This window comes from Polypterus senegalus, chromosome 15 (genome assembly GCF_016835505.1).
Source record: "Polypterus senegalus isolate Bchr_013 chromosome 15, ASM1683550v1, whole genome shotgun sequence".
Classification (NCBI taxonomy): Eukaryota; Metazoa; Chordata; class Cladistia; order Polypteriformes; family Polypteridae; genus Polypterus; species Polypterus senegalus.
The window spans coordinates 58,923,717-58,939,039 of NC_053168.1; the positions used below are offsets into that span (position 1 = coordinate 58,923,717).

At 37.5% G+C, this 15,323-nt stretch overlaps 1 protein-coding gene across 2 annotated transcripts in view; it reads left to right on the forward strand.

Moving 5' to 3' along the window:
• Window positions 1–15,323, forward strand: part of agmo (alkylglycerol monooxygenase) — a 286,102-nt gene that overhangs the window by 203,027 nt on the left and 67,752 nt on the right. The gene's annotated exons all lie outside the window — the stretch shown is intronic.

Genomic DNA, 15,323 nt, shown 5'->3' on the forward strand with positions numbered 1-15,323 from the left:
CATAACATGAAACAAGTCCTGAAATGAACACTGTCACTTTAACTCATCAAAGCTGAAAAGATGGGCCCTTGCGAGTGTAGTTTTTTTATTGTTGTATTATCTGCAAGAAGCACCTACATACTTTGTCTTACTTGTGAATCCTGTGGCACTTTTGCATGCTCAAAGTTGCGACTATGTGTGTCGGATATTAGTGCAAGAAAAAGATTCCCAGAATTTCTGTTTAGCAGCTACTTTAATTCAAGAAACTCTAAATTCATCATTAGGAGTTCACATCTGAAGTGTTTGCTGTGAATGTGGCACTTGATAACCGCATGTTTCCATCTGCTCTACCGGCGATTCACCAATCAAAAAACAATACTCACTAGAACTCACCCTCTCAACTTTGATGAGCGAAAGTGGTAATTCTCCTTTCAGGGCTTATTTTAAGTTGTTTACATGTCACTGAAATAAATAAATAATAAAAATGATATTTGATGAAATGTTTCATTATATACTCAAATTTAATGTTATTTATTTACTGTCACATTTCACACTACTTTTATTTATTTGTTATTTTGTCTGAAATATTCCTCCATAATATTCTTCCTTAAAAATGTTTATTTAAAACATTCATACATTTATCTCTGTAAGTCAGCCTTAACATGAAGCCAAACACCAAATCCAGCATATAATGCATATAGGAAGAACTTTGAACAACATTGTATCACTGAACACATTCACGTACAGTATATAACAACCTTCTATCATGGCAGGCAAATTTGGAGTTAGTAGTTGACCTAAAATGCATCTCTGAGATGTGGGGGGAGATTGGTGTATTTGGAGACACTAAGGGGGAAATGTTAAAACATCAGTCCTGTAGCTAAGCCCTGGACCCTGCAACTGTGAGATTACTGCACCACTTTGGCAATCTTCTAATTAAAGACTTGTATTACTCACACTTGCTATTTTTTCAGTGGTGGTAGTTGTGTAACTAATTGACTGTTTAAAATATAAAGGTGACACTTAGGGTTCCATTATGTGTTTAATCAAATTTGGGCATTCTTCATCCCATGAGTGACACTTTTATTCCTTGAGGTTTTTTTTGTTTTTAAATTGCTTGCCCTAACCATATAATAACTCTTACCACACTTTTGACATCACAGAACCCATAACTCTTCAGTAGTTTATTGAATACATTTAAGAAATATCCTTTTAATATACACAGACATTAAAAGCCCAGCATTTTTATTTTGACTCCTTTTCCAATTTTTACACATCTGTTTTTCTGCAGATTTATAGCTGGAAACATGAATCATACTGTATATTCCTTAAACTAAGAAATCTCATATTCTAAGAGTACTTTTTGCTTTTCTATAGGGGGTAAGGTATTAAATCCCTTCAGGAAATTATGCTGTTCCTTTCCTTATTAGGATTAGTTTGTAGGAAAATAAGTATAAATTCTCCTATTCATTTTGTAGCATTTTTATGGTTATTTTTGTGGAAGGTTTTAGCTTACAAGCTGGTTTTTCACATCTTGACTTGACTGCTTTCTTCTGTACCATTCAGAAATGTAGAAAACAGTCATTTTCTGTGTAATAATAAATGATTGAATGCAGCTCCTTAAAATATAAAGTGTCATGTGATATTTTTGTTTATTCGTTTTGTTGTGGAATCTTGAAAATGTATTTAATTGTCTTGTAAATGACTGTATATCTCTGAAATTTTCTTCATTGTATTTTTAAACATTTTTTCTTTGAATTAAATTATATTTGCAGAAACATTTTGCAATAAGAAAAATACAGTAGATAACTTTTTATTTGTTGGGTATGAACACTGCCTAAATGTTTTGATGCTATAAGCCTTTTAGTTTTCATCACTTGAGCAAATTTTCCATTTCCGATCATTTTTCTCATGGTATTTGCACGTTTCTTGTTCATTGTTTTATGAAGTGTTCCAGGAATAGAAAAAATTAATGAATGAAAAATACACAATTAAAACTAAGTAATTTCCAATTTCTATAAACTCCCTTGATGTTATCCTATGGCTTTTAGTGTTCTTGCAGCTAATTTCTTCCCCAATTTGAACCTGATCTTTAAACATTCAATTTAAACTTACATAAATTACACGTATAACTTCATTTACTGACTAGAAGTTATAAAGTTAAACTTGTTAAATTTCCAAATTAATTGAAAAGGTGAAGGAATTACCAGGATAATGAGTGGCACCCCATCACTCTAACATTGGGCTTCAAGAAATGAATGAATGGATTTTAATTACTGATTGGAATCGTAATTGTTTCATAAGACAAAGTATTTGTGTGGTTACTGCACTATATAAAACCTCAAAGCATTTTCTTTTACAAGTTGTCTATACTTACATTTTTTTGTATGATTATGGCTAGTAATATTTTTATGACAATATCAATGTTTACACAACAACTATTGTCTTATAAAACAAAAAAGCATGCTATTGGCAAATATTTTGTGTTCAAAAATTCTCAAGTAAAAAATTACAGTGCTGGTATACTGTTACATTTGACTCACAACAAAACTGTAAATTTGTTATAATCAGTAATAACTTATTGTAGGCATTGGTTCACAAAAGGTCATAATTAAAAGATTTTGATCATATTAATGTCTAAATGAGTTTTCTAATATGCCCTGCCATGTCTCATGAAATATATGGAACAGCTTTGATTCATAGCGTACTTGACGGCCACCCTTTAGGGATCTCTACCCTTTGAAAAATAAAGACTATGTTTTAGAGCTTCATGGATTAAGTTACTTTGCGCTTAGGTGTGACAGCAAGTCATTACAGTGTTCCCTAAGCTAGTGTGTGAGCTGGCCCCATTACCAGAGGCTTGTGCTATGATGTATGGCTCCAGATGCTCAGACCAATTGACCGTAAAATTGCTCAGCATTTCTGGCACTGCAAAGAAGCTGTACTTTGCATCTGACCCCCTCATTACTCTCTTCCGCCTCTGCCATCCCAGCCATCCTCAAGCTTCTGGAATCAATTAGGAATGGCTGCAGTTAACTAAGGAACTGATGAGTTTTGCACGTGAGTTTAGAATAGCAGAGCATTTTATTGTGTCACTAGACATCTGTAAATTCAGGTGGTAAAATTTTTCAATGAGAAAATTTCCAGAACTAACTTACTGTAAAATATAAAGTAATTATTAAATTGTCACTTTTAATTGCCTTTGGGTAATATTACACCTTGAATGAAATAATCTATTGATCAATATATGTTATTGTATAGTTCATAAACCTTCTGCGTATGTATAAATATAACCCTAATGTCTTATGTCTTGTCTTGTTTTGTTTTAAATACTCATTTTTCATTTTTTGCTTGCCATATCCCCAGTGTTACTTTTAAGTGGCGGAAGTTAACTTCCCAGAAATAGAAATCCAAGTTAGCGAAATTTTAGCAAATTTTAAACCAAAACCTTGAACTAAAATTAAAGCCATTTTCAAAGAAGGAAAAATCTAAAATATAAATCAGTGAAAAAAGAGACTGCCTCCTTGGACACTAGGTAGTGCATCAAAAACAAGACAGCAGTAGTAGTTTAGACTGAGGATTAACTGGCAGTACAGACAAACCAATAGCTAGACAAGACAACAGCTTCCTTAGTGTATGGTCACTCAGACAGAAACAAGACAGCCACTGTCTTAACAACAGGACTGCTTTGCCCAGCAAGTTGCCAGTTCAAAGGATATAGAGGGTCTTGTCATGAGGACAAAGTTACTGTTTTCCCGCTTATTGGACTCTCAAGTACTAAACAAAAAAGTCAGAAAACCGAGGAATGTATATTTGCACATTCAGACATTTTTGTTTGAATATTCACAATCTTGAACACATCGTGATACACAACATTGTCTTAAATAGCATCACACCAATAATGTCCCTCATCACAACTTCTGAGTGATTCTGGCAAGGAACCACTATGTCTAGTCAGCAGATCCATACAATGAAAAGCATTATTACATAATGGCAAAACAAAATTATGCAGATAGCATTAAAGTAAAAGAGTAGGTCTTCAAAGAAAATAAAATTACAAAATGAATGTGAAACTAGAATCACCATAATTCAGAAGCCAAGAAAAAAAAAATAATGTTGGTAAGCTCAAGTCAACTAAGAGGTTGTTAGTGTAAATGATGATATAGTTCCAACACAAAGTCTAGGAGTTCTTATTAAGCAATCCTAAAATTAAATGACCAACTTGCTATGCAGTATATATGAACAATAACTTTGCTAACTCTATTCAGGTAGTGGATTTTTTTTATATTTATATATTTATTACCTTTAATTTGTTTACTGGAAAGTCCCCGATAATAAATAAGACCACCATAAAACAAGTAACTGTTTCAGAGGGAGAAGGTCTGTTATTTATGCCAAATTCAGGATTACTCATAGTCCTATACCAAACTGAAATTCTGGAGTGCTCATAACCCATATTCATATTAGAGAAGACTATGAATAAAGGACTAGTTTATCAATAGCTACAGTGGATATAAAAATCTACACACCCCCTTCCAAAATGGCAGATTTTGTGTGATAAAAATTAAACCAAGAAAAATCCTGTTAGAACTTATTCCACCTTTATTGCAAAACTGCAATCTATACAAACAAGATGGAATCAAATCAGAAACTGTTCAGTGAAAAAATCATACAAAAACTCTTTTGCATTAGTGTACACACCCCATAAACTAGTATTTAGTTGAAGAAGTTTTTGATTTTATTATAGCACTCCTGATGATTTTTGCCCACTCCTCCTTGCAAAACAATTCCAGATCCGTCACATTATGACGGCATCTCCTGTGCATAGATTTCTTCAGTTGACCTCACAGATTTTGAATTGGATTACGTTTCAGACTGTAGCTGGACCATTTCAGAACATAGATCCTCCTTTGATAAAGCCATTGCTTTGTGGATTTTGATGTATGCTTTGGGTTGTTGTCATGCTGAAATGTGAAGTCCCTTATCATCTTCAGCTTCCTAGCAGTTGCTTGAAGTTTTTGTAGTAAAATAGGCTGATACTTCTCTATATTCATAATTCCATACACCTTGACTAAAGCCCAAGTTCCTGTTGAAGAAAACCAGCCCCAAAGCATGATGCTGCCTCAACCATGCTTCACGTTGGGTATGTGATGATGTGCTGCATTATGTTTGTGCCAAACATAACTTTTGGAATTATGGTCAGATAGTTCAAACTTGGTCTCATCAGACCATAATACATTTTTCCATATGGTTTTGGGAGGCTGCGCATACGTTTTTGCAAAGTTTAGCCGGGCTTGGATGTTTTACGTTTAGCTTGTTTAGGCTTTTGTCTTGCTACCCTACCCCACAACCCAGACATATAAAGAATATGACTGATTGTTGTTGCATGTAGGAAACAACCAGTACTTGCCAGGAAATCCTGAAGCTCCTTTAATGTTGTTGTAGGCCTCTTGGTGACCTCCCTGACCAGGTTTCTCCTTGTCTTCTCATCAGTCTTGTCCTGATCTTGGTAGAGTCAACGTTGAGTCATATTTTCTCCACTTGTTGATGACTATTTTCACTGTGCTTCATGGGATGTTTAATTCTTTAGATACTTTTTTGTACCTCCTTCCTGATTGATACCTTTCAAAGATGAGATCTCATTCATTAATTAAAAGGTCTTTGCGGACCATGGCTTTTGGAGTATGTTGCAACCAAGAAGATATCAGAATAATCCTACAGGAACAGACAAACTTTATCTGAGCTCAATTAGAGGCACTTTAATTAATGTCAGGTGTTTACTAACTACTATTTAAGATGAGTCTTATTGTGTTTGGTTGATTCTGGATGCAGCCACATCCTTGATTGTTAAAGGGTTTGCACACTAATGCAACCAATTTTTTGTACAATTTATTTTTCCTTTTTTCACTAAGCAGTTTCTGATTTGTCTTCACCTTATTTGTAAAAACTGCCATTATGCAGTAAATGTGGAATAAGTTCTGGCAGGATTTATTTTGGTTTCATTTTTTATTACACAGAATCTGCAATTTTGGCAAGGGTGTGTAGACTTTTTTTATCCACTGTACTGTGCATTTTAAATACCAGGTGTTATCATAAGTCATCTCCACATCAATATTTCAGTACTTCAGTAACACTGTTCTGCTCGTATTTTAGTAATATTTTGAATTGTGTGCATTAATAACATTTAATATTTTTATGAAATTTAGTTTTTTTCCTAGAAAAGCCTCGTTTCCCCCCCTAGGTTTTCAATAATACAGAACTATGCAATCTAAAATATTAAGTAATATATTATGCAGAATGCTATGTCCTTTGTACCACAACAGCGCTCTAAACCTAACACATAAATTTTCTTCAACTGACATACAGTATACACAGCAAAAGATTTAGTGATCATAGATTAAGTGAACATACCATAAATTGACTGGAAAGGGCCAGTTTGAAGTGCTATCTGAATTGACATCATTTTTTCAAAAAACAAAGATACTGCAATAGAAATAGAAGTGGTCTTAAGATGTGTCATTTTATAAAATAAGGCTTGTTAGAAATGTAGAAAACACAGAATTCTGGGAATACTGCAAATTAATTGTTACAAGGACACCTTGATTTATGTGCAAAACCGAAATCAATTTATTATAAATCACTATCAATGGAAACAACAGAAATTACCAAACTTGATGAAAAAAGACATTATTAAAAACAGAAGGCTAAAAGATTATTCAACAGAACGGTTTAAAAAGAGAAGCCAAAGAAATATAAGTTTTAAATATAATTTTAAAGAGTAAAAGTAAAAGCCAAAAAAAGAATTGTATTTCAACTAGGTGTGTCAGACTTTTAAAATGTCACTCGACTAGTTGCAGTTAATTGCATGTTTAACCAAGGTAGTTCAACAAGGTCCAGTAGTCCACTTCTTTTCTGCTCAAACTTCAAATATCTGTGTAGCCTTATACAATAAATTATGAAATAAATAACAGTAGTTAATGCTTTATATTTTGTTTCATTAATAGCCATAGTTCAAGTTATACATTCATTAATTGTAGTCTCCTGCAGATTTTTCTGTCTAGTGTTAGAGCTTTTAACAACAGCAGCTTGTATGTTTTGCTCTTAACTAGTAAGCCAAGGACATGTGATATTTAAATTTGCCCCTATTAGACATGTTGACAGACGAGAGTCCGACACTGAGAGACAGACACTGGAGTCCCCGTGGATTATGATGTTTGCTGATGACATTGTGATCTGTAGCGATAGTAGGGAGCAGGTTGAGGAGACACTGGAGAGGTGGAGATATGCTCTAGAGAGGACAGGAATGAAGGTCAGTAGGAAAAAGGCAGAATACATGTGTGTGAATGAGAGGGAGGTCAGTAGAATGGTGAGGATGCAAGGAGTAGAATTGGCGAAGGTGGATGAGTTTAAATGCTTGGGATCAACAGTACAGAGTAATGGAGATTGTGGAAGAGAGGTGAAAAAGAGTGCAGGCAGGGTGGAATGGGTGGAGAAGAGCATAAGGAGCGATTTGTGACAGACGGATATCAGCAAGGGTGAAAAGGAAGGTCTACAGGACGGTAGTGAGACCAGCTATGTTATATGGGCTGGAGACGGTGGGACTGACCAGAAAGCAGGAGACAGAGATGGAGGTAGCAGAGTTAAAAATGCTAAGATTTGCATTGGGTGTGATGATGATAGATAGGATTAAAAAAGAGTACATTAGAGGGTCAGCTCAAGTTGGACATTTGGGAGACAAAGTCAGAGAGGCGAGATTGCTTTGGTTTGGACATGTGTAGAGGAGAGATGCTGAGTATATTGGCAGAAGGATGCTAAGGATAGAGCTGCCAGGGAAGAGAAAAAGAGTAAAGCCTAAGAGAAGGTTTATGGATGTGGTGAGAGAGGACGTGCAGGTGATGGGTGTAACAGAACAAGATGCAGAGGACAGAAAGATATGAAAGAAGATGATCTGCTGTGGCAACCCCTAACAGAAGCAGCCAAAAGAGGAAGAAGAAGGTTTGCAATTTTTTGACAATTTTGTCATGTTTGAATTATCAGGAAGAGTTTTAAACATATATATAATAAACTTTTACCAACTCCAGCAATTTTTTATGCTGCTAATTCCTTAACACTCAAGCATGTACAACCTCCTATATTTATATTGGGGTATTTCATATTTAAATAATTTGGTTCTTTCTATGAACCTGTAATGGAATACTCAAGTTTAGGGAATTCCTTGGAAAAATTTGTTTGAAACCTGTGGTTTATCACTTACAGGGGATCAGGTATTAGTGTATTTGAAAGTGGAAGAACTACTATCTCTCTCACTTTTAAGTCAACCATATATTTCTCCTCTCCTTGGGATTCTTTGATTTCAATACCAGTACAGTGTCCTTGGTATTAAGACCTTTAGAGGCTTGCATATTAGTATGGCAGTTGCATCTTTTTGAATAGCTATATTTTACATAAAACCTCCCATAAAAACTATTTCTGTCAGAAGTTTTACTGAAAAAAAATTTATTTCCCCAACCTTCCCCTACTACTGACTACAAAACTGTTACTAGAATGTTCCAATACTGGTAAAGCAAGTACAGGTAGTCCTCAGGTTATGGACATCCGACCTACAACTTACGAATGAGCCGCAGTTGCGACGCATGCACCTCAGTAACTGCCCGCTCCGTCATCTTCGGCCTAGGGACGCTGCAAGCGGTGGCTGGACGGAGGCTGGAGAGGGGCAATTTCGGTGCCCACGCAGTGTTGTGTCCCTTGGGCGGCTCCCGGCTGCAAGCGATTTCACTGCCCGCCCACCACACACAGCTGCCCCGTTTTTTTCTCGGTGGGTGGCTGGTAATGCTGCAAGCAGTAGCTGGATGGAGGCTGAAGGGGGGCGATTTTGCTGCTCGCGCAGTGTAGTGTCCCTCTGGCGGCTTCCGATGGCAAGCAGTTTCACTGCCCGCCCACCACACATGGCTGCGCCATTTGTTCTCGGTGGACGTCTGGTAATGCTGCAAGCAGTGGCTAGATGGAGGCTGGAAGAGGGGATTTCGCTGCTCGCGCAGTGTAGTGTCCCTTGGGCGGCTCCCAGCGGCAAGCGGTTTCACTGCTCGACCACCACAAACGGCTGCCCCATTTCTTCTCGGTGGGCGGCTGGTAATGCTGCAAGAGGTGACCCAGTTATGGCTGAACGGAGGCCATTAAGGGTGAATGAGGCGGGTAGCATTGTAGTGTGCATCAGATGGCTGCCTATTGAATGGGGGCAATTCACTACCCACCTTTGGCCGCACCATGTTCGTTCTCGGTGGTCGGACGCTGCAGGCAGCATACTGTAGTGGAGGTGACTGTGAGGTGGGCTGGTGATAAACCGCCCATCGATGTCCCCATTCATTCTCAATAGCAAGCCTGCTTGTACTGTTACGTACATAGCAGGAAGTTGTCTCTTGTTAGTACATCAGACTTGTTGACGACTGGTGCCTTCCTGCTGTGATAGCGTGTACAGTGCTGTGCAGAAGAGCTCATCTGAATCTTTTGTCTTCACCCTTCAACAATGTCTCTGAAACACAAATCTGATGCAATTGCTAGTGATACAGTAAAGAAGAGAAAAACCACCACCATTGAAAATAAAGTAGAAATAATAAGGTCAGAGAGAGGTGAAACTCCATCATTCATTGGCAGAGCACTTGGTTACAGTCAGTTAACAATAGCATTTATTAAATTTATGTACCTGTTCCAGCTTACATACAAATTCAACTTAAGTACAAACCTACAGTCCCTATCTCGTACGTAACCCGGGAACTGCCTGTACTTTTTTTTAGTTAACTTGAAGAAATCTACCATATACTGTATTGAATATACAGGTGCTGGTCATAAAATTAGAATATCATGACAAAGTTGATTTATTTCAATAATTCCATTCAAAAAGTGAAACTTGTATATTAGATTCATTCATTACACACAGACTGATGTATTTCAAATGTTTATTTCTTTTAATTTTGATGATTATAACTGACAACTAATGAAATTCCCAAATTCAGTTTCTTGGAAAATTAAAATATCAATTAAGACCAATGCAAAAATAGGATTTTTAGAAATGTTGGCCAACTGAAAGGTATGAACATGAAAAGTATGAGCATGTACAGCACTCAATATTTAGTTGGGGCTCCTTTGGCCTGGATTACTGCAGCAATGCGGCGTGGCATGGAGTCGATCAGTCTGTGGCACTGCTCAGGTATTATGAGAGCCCATGTTGCTCTGATAGTGGCCTTCAGCTCTTCTGAATTGTTGGGTCTAGCGTATTGCATCTTCCTCTTCACAATACCCCATAGATTTTCTATGGGGTTAAGGTCAGGCGAGTTTGCTGGCCAATCAAGAACAGGGATACCATGGTCCTTAAACCAGGTACTGGTAGCTTTGGCACTGTGTGCAGGTGCCAGGTCCTGTTGGAAAATGAAATCTGCATCTCCATAAAGTTCGTCAGTAGTAGGAAGCATGAAGTGCTCTAAAACTACCTGGTAGACGGCTGCGTTGACCTTGGACCTTAGAAAACACAATGGATAAACACCAGCAGATGACATGGCACCCCAAACCATCACTGAATGTGGAAACTTTACACTGGACCTCAAGCAACGTAGATTCTGTGCCTCTCCTCTCTTCCTCCAGACTGGGACCTTGGTTTCCAAAGGAAATGCAAAATTTACTTTCATCAGAGAACATAAATTTTGGACCACCAGTCCAGTCCTTTTTGTCTTTAGCCCAGGTGAGACGCTTCTGACGCTGTCTCTTGTTCAAGAGTGGCTTGACACAAGGAATGCGACAGCTGAAACCCATGTCTTGCATACGTCTGTGCGTGGTGGTTCTTGAATACAATACAATACAATACAATACAATACAATACAATACAATACAATACAGTTTATTTTTGTATAGCCCAAAATCACACAGGAAGTGCCGCAATGGGTTTTAACAGGCCCTGCCTTTTGACAGCCCCCCAGCCTTGACTCTCTGAGAAGACAAGGAAAAACTCCCAAAAAACCTTGTAGGGAAAATGGAAGAAACCTCGGAAAGGCAGTTCAAAGAGAGACCCCTTTCCAGGTAGGTTGGGCGTGCAGTGGGTGTCAAAAGTAGGGGGTCAATACAATACAATACACAGAACAGAACAATTCCTTAATACAGCATAATAATAAAAATTTTAGAAGTACGGTTTAACAGTAGATGATATGACATAATTAGGTTTGGATATTTTTAGAGTCCTGGAGACCTCATCCATCTAGCTGCCTCCCATTTGGCCATGCCACGGCTGAAACGTTGTCCGATGAAAGGACCCTCTTTCCCATGATTCCTGTGATCCTCCATCAGGGATGACTTTACCATAGGCAGGCAAACAACTTGGCAGGTGGGCGTGGCACCAATGGCCACATTTGGGTACCGAGAAAAGAAACAGAATAGGTGAGGGTTAGTATTCAAATATAATTATCATGTTACTTATGTTATAGTGCTAATGACTAACAACAGAGATGCAGTATGTACAGTTAATCAGCAGCTCTAGTCAGGATATGCTAAACTGAAGTAGTGAGTCTTCAGCCGGGATTTAAAGGCTGAGACTGAAGGGGCATCTCTTATGGAAGCAGGAAGACCATTCCACAGTTTAGGGGCCCTGTAACTAAAAGCTCGACCTCCCACTGTTATTTTATTAATCCTTGGAATCCTAAGCAGACCGGCATCTTGAGATCTTAATGTGCTCAGGTTTGTAAGTCATGATAAGTTCAGACAAGTAAGCGGACCTTGGCCATTTAATGCTTTATATGTTAAAAGGAGGATTTTGAAATCTGCCCTAAACTTAACTGGGAGCCAGTGTAAAGATTTAAGAACTGGGGTTATGTGTTCATATTTTCTTGTTCTTGTAATAATTCTTGCAGCGCATTTTGGATTAACTGGAGGCTGTATAGAGAACAGTTTGAACAGCCAGTGAACACCGCATTGCAGTAGTCAATCCTACTAGAGATAAATGCATGAATTAATTTCTCACAATCCTGTTTATTTAGAAAGCCTTAATTTCCTAACATTTTTAAGATGGAAAAACATGTTTTGGACGACTTTGTAATATGCTTTAAATGACATGCTAGAGTCAAAGATAACTCCTAGATTGCGGGCTGATTCAGTAAAATTAATTGGGATTCCAACTGAGTTAAATGACGACAAAATATTGCTGTGATCAGCGTCATTCCCTCCAACAATTAACATCTCTGTTTTATCTGTATTTAAAGACAAGTAGTTCTCATTCATCCATTCCTTTAATTCACTAACACAACTAATTAAAGACAACATCGGAGAAACTTCATTTGATTTAAATGAAAGGTATAACTGGGTGTCATCTGCATACGAGTGAAAATTAACATTATGTTTCCTAATGAGAGATCCCAGTGGAAGCATGTAAAGTGAAAACAGTAAAGGTCCCAGTACTGAGCCCTGCGGACACCATATTGAACTTCTGTGTATAATGATGGAGTACTGTCAGCACATTTCTGTACATACTGGAATCGATTTGATAAATAAGAACTGAACCAAGCGAGCACGGGCCTGTAAGCCCAACATCGTTTTCTAGCCTGTGCAGTAAAATAGAATGGTCAATGGTGTCAAATGCTGCACTTAAGTCCAACAACATAATTACAGTGGAATTTCCTTCATCAGAGGATATCAGAATGTCATTTACAACCCGTGTTAGTGCCGTTTCTGTACTATGACCAGTGCGAAAGCCAGACTGGAATTTCTCAAATAAATTGTAATGCGTAAGGTGTGACTGAAGCTGACTGGCGACTACTTTCTCTAGTATTTTAGAGAGAAATGGTAAATTTGAAATAGGCCTATAGTTATTTAGTATGTGTGGGTCTAGGTCTGACTTTTTAAGTAAAGGTTTAATGACTGACACTTTTAGTGCATCAGGTACTGTGCCATGCAGTAATGAACTATTGATAATGTTAGAATAGGTGCTGCAAGAACATCCATTGCACTTTTACTAGTTTTGTTGGCACTGGATCTAGGGAACAAGTAGTGGGCTTCATTTTAGTAATTAAAGTTAAGACTTCCTGGTGAGTTACAGGATTAAAATTATTAAAGTGCTGAATGCAATGTGGCAGGGTCTGCTAAGCTAGTATTTGGTTTGTACTGTGATGCTGAGATCTGGGATCTTATATTTTTAATTTTCTCATTGAAGAAGTTCATAAAGTCTGTACTGCTAATATCTGTTGGTATTTTGCACTGTTGATCTGAATTCCCATTTGTTAATTTAGCCACTGCTCTAAAAAGTACCCTAGGATTTTTATTATTGCTATCTATTAATGTAGAATAGTATTCTGAGCGAGCTTTAAAGAGGGCTTTTTATATTTATTACACTCTCTGTCCATGCAATTTGAAAGACATGTAGCTTTGTTGTTCTCCATCTCCAGTTTTCGACACTCTAATTTAAGAGAGTGTTTTCATTAAACCAGGGAGAGTTTCTATGTGCTTTGATCACTTTTGTTTTAGGGGAGCCACTGTGTCCAGAGCATCTCTCAAGGTCACATTATAATGTGATATTAGCTGATCTAAATTGTTTTCCACGTTTACATTTGATGTTAACTGATCTAAATGGTTTTCCACAATTACACTCGACTTACTCAAGGTATCTATAAATTTTGAAGCAGAATTACAATCTAGATGTCGCACTGTCTTTGTTTTAATCTGCGAGTGCTGGCATGGGCAGAACTAAATCAAACGTAATTAAGAAGTGATCGGAAATAACTACATTTAATGGAGTAATATTTAAATTTTGAATTTCAACTTTGTAAGTTATAATTAAATCTAATGTATGGTTATGATTATGAGTTGGACCTTTGACAATCTGACAAAATCCTACTGAATTTAACAAATAAGTAAAACATTTGCTAAAAGTGTCAGTTTCCACATCAATGTGTACATTAAAATCCCCATCAGAACTACGTGATCATAATTTATAGCCAAATCAGACAGAAGGTTGCTAAATTCAGTCATGAACAATGAATATGGCCCTGGTGGTCTGTAGACTAGCACTATAATTGTGTTGGAATCTGTTTTAATATTTAAAATGAATGCCTCAAAGGATGTAAAGTTGCCTAAATTTTTAGGAGTGATTTGCATTTTGTTACAATGAATTATTCCAAGGCCTCCTCCTCGACCAGAATCTCTAGACTTATGAAGGAACGAGTATCCATCTGGTGACGCCTCAGCTAGGGAACAGTGTCACATTTACTAAGCCAGGTTTCAGTAAGAAGACACAGATCAGATTTTGTACTTAATATTATATCATTTACCAAAACAGCTTTAGTGCCAAGAGAGCGAATGTTCAATAAACAGCATTTAAAACTGCATGGTTCTTTCTGAACTGCTGATATATTTTTGTTTTAATTTGAATTAAATTTCTATTACAGATGCCCCTGGTGGAGTGTCTGGTTTTATCCCTTGGTCTAATTATACACCTTATTTTTGGTTATCAATTAATTTATGGTTTGTATCAAGACTAAATTTACTGGATGCCCACAACAGGGATTATGGGTAACAGCTTCAGGAAAATAACAGGTGGGATAAAGAACAGCCTGTGATTTAAGATCACATGACTGCGGCCTGGATGGTGCTCTAATCAGTCAACCAGGCAGTTTTGCTGCCATATTTTGGGATAATACATAAGATCCCCTCCAGTTAGGATGAAGACCATCTCTTCTGAAAAATCCAGGCCTTTCCCAAAAATCATCCCAATTGTTCACAAATGCTATGCTTTTATTTGCACACCAGGTTTCTAGCCAGCAGTGAAAGGAATGCAATCTGCTATAAATCACATCCCTCTATATAATCTTGGTAAGGGACCAGATACAATTAAATTCCGACATTTTGTTTTAGCTTTGGTGCATAGAGAGATGAAGTTCCGCTTTAATACCTCAGATTGCTGTAAATAAATATCATTAGTGCCGACATGCAGCAATAAGGTAGATACTTCATCGCCGGCAACACGGTCCAATGCGGCCTTTATGCCAGAAATCTTGGCCCCTGCAAGGCACTTAACATTAACTGCTGGTTTAACATAGTTTGGAATTCTAACATTCCGCACTATGGAATCGCCAATTATGAGCACTTTATTATTCTCAGTTTCCACTGGCGCGCTGCGGAGAGCTGAGAACCTTTTTTGGGTCCGAATTGGTGACCTGGGTGCTGGGGGACTAAATTTTGGATTCTTAGACCCCGTCTTACTGTTACCCACTCGCCCTGTGGCTGAATTGGTGCTGCTGATTTCGGCCTCGCACTGACTACAGTGGGACCTGGAGAGACTGAAGCCGAATCAGATGTAGCCGAATTGTCTAAAC